General features: G+C 45.1%; 1 pseudogene; it reads left to right on the top strand.

The window, feature by feature from the left end:
• Window positions 1-5,575: 5,575 nt before the first annotated feature.
• On the top strand, window positions 5,576-5,694 carry LOC134912314 (5S ribosomal RNA; annotated as a pseudogene).
• The last annotated feature ends 1,446 nt before the right edge of the window (window positions 5,695-7,140 follow it).

Genomic DNA, 7,140 nt, shown 5'->3' with positions numbered 1-7,140 from the left:
GCTGCTGTAATGTATAATCGGCAATTATGTGCCCCCCCCCTACTTTAAAACCCTCTTTCACCGTGTGTCAAGCAGGGGAGAGTCCAGGGAGCTTCCTCTCAGCGGTGCTGTGGAGAGAAAATGGCGCTGGTGAGTGCTGAGGGAGAAACCCCGCCCTCTCGGTGGCGGGCTACTGTCCCGCTCAAACTTTGTAAAACATGGCAGTGCCCACCTGTACATGTATGTAGGTCATTTTGCCATAGGAGAGGTATTCATTGCTGCCCAGGGTGCCCCCCCTGTGCCCTGCACCCTTACAGTGACCGCAGTGTGTGAGGTGTATGGGAGCAATGGCGCACAGCTGCAGTGCTGTGCGTTACCTCAGTGAAGCACCCGAAAGGCTTCTGCCGCCTCAGAGTCTTCTTTCTTCTTTTCTTCCGGCTCTGTGAGGAGAATGGTGGCGTGGCTCTGGGATGAAAACCCAGGACGAAGCTGTGTTCCACTCCCTCTGGAGCTAATGGTGTCCAGTAGCCGAGAAGCAGAGCCTATCATTTAAGTAGGTCTGCTCCTCTCTCCTCAGTCCCTCGATGCAGGGAGTCTGTTGCCAGCAGTGCTCCCTGAAAATAAGAAAAAACCTAACAAATATGCTTTCTTAGCAGGAAACTCAGGAGAGCTCCCTGCAGTGCACCCATCTCCTCTGGGCACAGTCTACAAACTGTGGTCTGCAGGAGGGGTGTAGAGGGAGGAGCCAGTGCACACCCAAAATGTAAAGTCTTTCTTAAAGTGCCCATGTCTTCTGCGGAGCCCGTCTATTCCCCATGGTCCTTACGGAGTCCCAGCATCCTCTAGGACGTTAGAGAAATAATGACTTATCCGCAGTAGCCGTAGATACCAGGTCAGCGAGGCTGTCACCAAACAAGACACCACCTTTATACGGCATGAAATAGCCAAACACTGCCGTGAAAAAAATAAGAATTTACTCACCGGTAATTCTATTTCTCGTAGTCCGTAGTGGATGCTGGGAATTCCGAAAGGACCATGGGGAATAGCGGCTCCGAAGGAGGCTTGGCACTCTAGAAAGAATTATGACTACCTGGTGTGCACTGGCTCCTCCCACTATGACCCTCCTCCAAGCCTCAGTTAGGACACTGTGCCCGGACGAGCGTACACAATAAGGAAGGATTTTGAATCCCGGGTAAGACTCATACCAGCCACACCAATCACACCGTATAACTCGTGATATTAAACCCAGTAAACAGAATGAAACAACTGAGCCCCTCAACAGATGGCTCAACAATAACCCGATTTAGTTAACAATAACTATGTACAAGTATTGCAGATAAACCGCACTTGGGATGGGCGCCCAGCATCCATTACGGACTACGAGAAATAGAATTACCGGTGAGTAAATTCTTATTTTCTCTGACATCCTAGTGGATGCTGGGAATTCCGAAAGGACCATGGGGATTATACCAAAGCTCCCAAACGGGCGGGAGAGTGCGGATGACTCTGCAGCACCGAATGAGAGAACTCCAGGTCCTCCTCAGCCAGGGTATCAAATTTGTAGAATTTTGCAAACGTGTTTACCCCTGACCAAATAGCTGCTCGGCAAACTTGTAAAGCCGAGACCCCTCGAGCAGCCGCCCAAGATGAGCCCACCTTCCTTGTGGAATGGGCATTAACAGATTTTGGCTGTGGCAGGCCTGCCACAGAATGTGCAAGCTGACAGTAAGCGCTCGCTGAAACGGGCCCGCAAAGAAGCACTTTATACCAGCAGAGACACTCTAATTTCACAACGCCTATCTAAGAGTAAGAAGGATGAGAATAAAATCAGGTTTATCGGAACCTTCTGTCCTGAATGGAAACTTCTTAAATAGGCGATTGAAAAACATCTTCCCATCTTACAGACAGTCGAGGACTTATCACCATTCATAGACTCAAAAGTCAACATGAGTTGGCGTAGGTCGCAAAATATTAAAGACCATCTGGTCAGAAGCCACTTCATCAAAAAGACACCCACCCAAAGTCATATTACGGACTTTATGGCAAGCAGAATACCAGCAAATACAACAGTGACGGGCTCTTTCCCTTGTGGCAAGTGCAAAGCCTGCCCCCATATTCTGAAAACCAACTCAGTGGAGGACAGATATGGCAAGACCATCAGGATCAAACAATTTTTTAATTGTGACACGCAAGCACTCGTATATTGCGTCACCTGCAGTTGCGACATCAGATACATAGGAATGACAACTCGCAAACTCAAAGAAAGAGCCTTGGAACATCTTGGTAACTGCCGTAATGCCGCCACGGATCTTGCCCGAATGAAGCAGATAACTACAGTTGCCAGACACTTTCACACCTGTCATAAGGATCATCAGAAGGACTTTAAGATTTTTGGTCTGGAGCAAATCCATCTGGGAATCAGGGGAGGTGATATCACCAAAGAACTTTTGAAGAAAGAAAGCGAGTGGACCTTTAGGCTCGGTGGACTTCGACCAAATGGCCTGAATGAGAGTATTAATTACAACGAATTCTTATAATCTCGATCAAATTCACCCTTTTGTCTTATCCCATCCTCCCAGTTCCCCTTTTTTGATTTCAACACTTCTGAGGTTTGCACCTCAGACCACCTCCTCATCATTTGGGCTTCTCAACTCTCTTCTCTTATCCAACCGTTCTTAACCACTTTCACCCTATCTACACATCATCCCCACATAGGCTTGACACATATCACCTCACCACACCAACTCCCCCCTCCAGTATATGCATCTCCAATCACAGCACATCATCCCCCTTCCCCCTCCCCCCTTTTTCTTCCCCCATGGTACACCTCCTCCTCACTCCCAACATACCCTGATCTGGGAGCCAGTGGCATTATAGTCATTCATGCTCCTATTTAATATCACCGTCACTCAGACTAAAACTTGTCCTCCACTGGCCCATATTCTCACATATCTTTTTTCACTCACCACTGACTCACCCAACGATTACTCTCAGCAACCAGCAACCCATTCACCTCATAGTCACTTCATTCATTCACACACGCATTTATACACACAAATATTTACACACGTAGTCCTTCACTCTCACCTAGTTAATTGCAACAACATTGTTATTTTATATAACCTAATCTCCTCCCACATCTCACCGCTGTTACATTCAATTCATCTATCCATACTCTTATCCATCCAACAGTTCAACACCTCCCTGTTTCCACCTTAGCCAATCATCTCTAATTCTTATTTTCATTCCCACATGTATATACTTCTTATTTATTCATATTTTACATATTTTCATATTCATATATTTTTATCATCATTATTATTATTATTTTTATTATTTTTATATTTTCACTTATGTTTTCAAGCACGTTTTTTATTATTTTTGTTTTTTCAATTTTCATTTTTCATTGTTCATTTTTCTTTAAAAATCCATTCTGCACATCCCCTAATCGCATACTCCACATCTGTTACCCCTTTTTAGGATTCACACCTCTCTGTCACTCACACCATGGCACACTTATATATAAATATATCTTTTCACCTCTATTCTCTATCAATGAGGGTGGGCGTGGCATCCCGACCCCTCCCCAAATGCCTCTTAGTGATTGGGAGAACACGTCAGTAATCCCAATCCAGCCTCCCTTATACCTCCGCTCCAGGCGCACTGACGCGGGTATCCTAGCAACCGGACAAACTTCTAGCCGGCGGAAGCTCGGATGACAGCTTCCGCCCACACTCCCCAACGCTACGTTACCAGTTACATACTATTACCCCAATTAGACGGGAACATATCCCGCTACACTCAAGCTATTCAGCCTGTCCTGTCTTGTATTGTCAGTGACTATATTGTCACTTATGTCTCCAATGCGATCTACAACCAAGGGCGGAAGTGAGAAGCGTCACTTCCGCCCCACTCAGTTCATTTTACCTTCCCCAGTATAACCCGTCCACATGACCCACTTCCAAGGCCCTGGATTGGACCATATGCCCACAATACACAATCAGGCATTGGCTGACGCTAATCAACTAGGGTTTTTTAAACACCAAGTTATGGAGACTCTAAGCAGCTGTTCAGGATGGAAGTGAACAAGCCCGAGACCGGGTGAAACGCGTTTTCCTGCAATCCTACAAGCACCTAACCTGTCTGATACTTGGAGTGGTGACGTTAATTCTTGTTGTACTATACTTATTGCTAAGACCAAGCACTTTTGCTTTAGTGCAGAAATTTGCTCCCAGTTATAAAACTGGTGCTTCCAGAATTAGCATAAATTGCCACAACTTTTCTTTTACACCCAAGCAAAACTAGGATAGGTACTTTGTGACCCCTTTTCTGTATTCCTACATACACCTAACCTGCCTTACACTTGGAGAGGTGATTGTTGTTGTATTATACTCATTGCTAAGGGTAAGCACCGTTACTATAGCGCAGCAATTGCTCCAAACTTTAAACTGGTGCCTCCAGCCCTAGCACAAATTTCCACAACTTTTCTCTCATACCCAAGTAAAAACAGGTATAGGTGCGGTATTATCCTGTGTGTACCCTGCCCTTGGTAATCTCAAATTGTGTGTAGCATACTCTCGTGTCATTTCATCTCACTTCATTGTATTTTGCCTCAGGTATAGCTCTATACTATAATTAGAGACATGTCCTGATATGTGACACTGTTGATTGCTATATATATCTCAAGTGCACTATTAACGAGATACACACATTTTTCCTGCATCCCTGCAAGCACTTGACCTCTTTGATACCTGGAGTGGGGATGTTGCACCATATCTATTGCTAAGATCTAGCACCCGTGCTTTAGAACAGGAATTGTTATAGATATATTATTGGTGCCTTCAGCCTCAATACAATATTTAACACTCATCTCTCACATCCAAAAATCAATAAGAAAGCTATGTTGTGATCCTACAACTACTCTGCTATAGGTTATCCCCAATTGTGCATCGGATGTGCTCGTGAAGTCTCCTCCCCTCTGAAGAAGTGTTAAGAGGCATCTCTCCCCCTAGCCTCAGGTTCAACCCTGTGCCAACTAGTGAGTCCTGTCCTGATTGGGACACTTTGCTTATATCACCTATGTAATCCAAGGTTCTGGGGCTCGGCATAAATTGGCCTATCGAACTGTCTAGCATAGGAATCTAAAGTGTACCACCAACAAGATACGCACACAGTATATTTATAATCGGTATGAGATATGTTTTTCCATCTCTGGTGGCTATCTGCTTTCTAACACCTGGCACTGTGCTGTATTTTTGGACCAGGTTCAGGCAGTAGTCACACACCTGAGGCAACCCCCCAGGGACCCTTCTCCTCTTTTGCCTCCTTTTCTCTCCTTGTCTCCTCCCACTGTTCTTCCTTCTGTGAACTCTCATCCACGATTCAGAGGAGCGTGTCCCCACAGGAGATACGCTTCCTCGGTCTAACGTGGACAGCAGATTCACACATTTTTTTATTTTTTTCAATTTTTCACTTTCTGGTATCTCTCCTTTCTCATTCTTTCTGTCTCAGTACGCATTTCCAACATTCATCTTTCCTAGGCGGATTTAATCCTCCTATTTCGGTGCACTCTCATTGGTACTACAGGTCTGAACCTTCCTACGACCATACCCCTGCGTTCACGCCCAATCTCGTCCGATCTTGGAAGCTAAACGCAGGTGAGCTGAGTCAGTACCTAGATGGGCGACCACTAGGGAATACCCAGTGAAGTAGGAAACTCCCCTTCCTGTAGACAAGATACCAACAGCAGTATCACCACTTACACTATATTTTTTCACTTCTTCTTTCTTATTCTTCACCTAGGCAATTGTTTAGAAGTGTTACCAAGTGTATGGGTTTTCCCACTTCATGATCGTAACCCAATCAGGGCTGCATTAATACAAACTTAGTTTGTACAGATCTTGGGCAGAGGGAAGTGGCTCAGTCTATAGCCAACTTCCGACATGCAATTATTAGGAATATTAAAATCTGAACATCCATTCATGAGACCGTTGTCTCCAGTTGACCATTCAACACCTATTCCATCTCCAACCTGTCGTGTCCAACCCTCATGTACTTCAAAGAGTAGAAACAATTATCACACTGGCATTACTCCTATATTAATTTACTTATAGTTAAAACAAGAGTGCGCCCAAACAAGAGTCATACTTTTTCTTCTGCATATGTACATTCTCCCTTCTCTTTGACTCCGGGCGCACCGCCACACGGACTGATATTATTGCTACTACTTAGCACTACTGTCCACTTTGTGGCATACATATTTATACGTATCTTTAATCTAGGTCGGTGCAGGATCAAAAACCTTTCCGTTTTTGTACTCGCCTGGCAGAAGCCAAGGCCAACAACATGACCACCTTCCACGTGAGATATTTCAGATCCACGGTTTTTAGTGGCTCAAACCAATGTGATTTTAAGAAACTCAACACCACGTTGAGATCCCAAGGTGCCACAGGGGGCACAAACGGGGGCTGAATATGCAGCACTCCTTTAACAAAAGTCTGAACTTCAGGTACTGAAGCTAGTTCTTTTTGAAAGAAAATCGACAGAGCCGAGATCTGTACCTTAATGGAGCCCAATTTTAGGCCCATATTAACTCCTGCTTGCAGGAAATGCAGAAATCGACCTAGTTGAAATTTCTCTGTTGGGGCCTTTTAGGCCTCACACCATGCAACATACTGTTATGCACACCAGTGCCTGCAGGAATGTACTGGTGTCTGAACTGCTATGCACACCAGTGCCTGCAGGAATGCACTGGTGTCTGAACTGTCATGCACACCAGTGCCCGCAGGAATGCCCTGGTGTCTGAACGGACAGGGATGCAAAACAAATGAACTCACAGACAGACTGGGGAATATAACATTACGTACACAGAAGTTGATAGGATAACAAAATAAACACAAAGTGAACAGAGAAGCCCAGAGGCTAAGAAACTGGGTGTCTCCCTATTATTAGGAATGCTCAGATGAAAAAAAGCAAGATGTTGTGTTTTAATACGTAGAGAACCCGAAATGCTGTTGCTAAGGGCAACAGCAAAACCCTAAAGGGTTACCAACGGGTGTGGCAGTAAACTCCTTGGTCAGAGATGGAATGATAGACACAAGGAGAGGATCCACAATCCTAATCTTCACTTGCAGTGCACAGGTTCAGCTTACTGCCACTAAA

The sequence above is a fragment of the Pseudophryne corroboree genome, chromosome 4 (assembly GCF_028390025.1).
Source record: "Pseudophryne corroboree isolate aPseCor3 chromosome 4, aPseCor3.hap2, whole genome shotgun sequence".
Taxonomy (NCBI): domain Eukaryota; kingdom Metazoa; phylum Chordata; class Amphibia; order Anura; family Myobatrachidae; genus Pseudophryne; species Pseudophryne corroboree.
The sequence above is the reverse complement of the archived record's forward strand: the minus strand, read 5'-3'. Positions and strand labels throughout refer to the sequence as shown.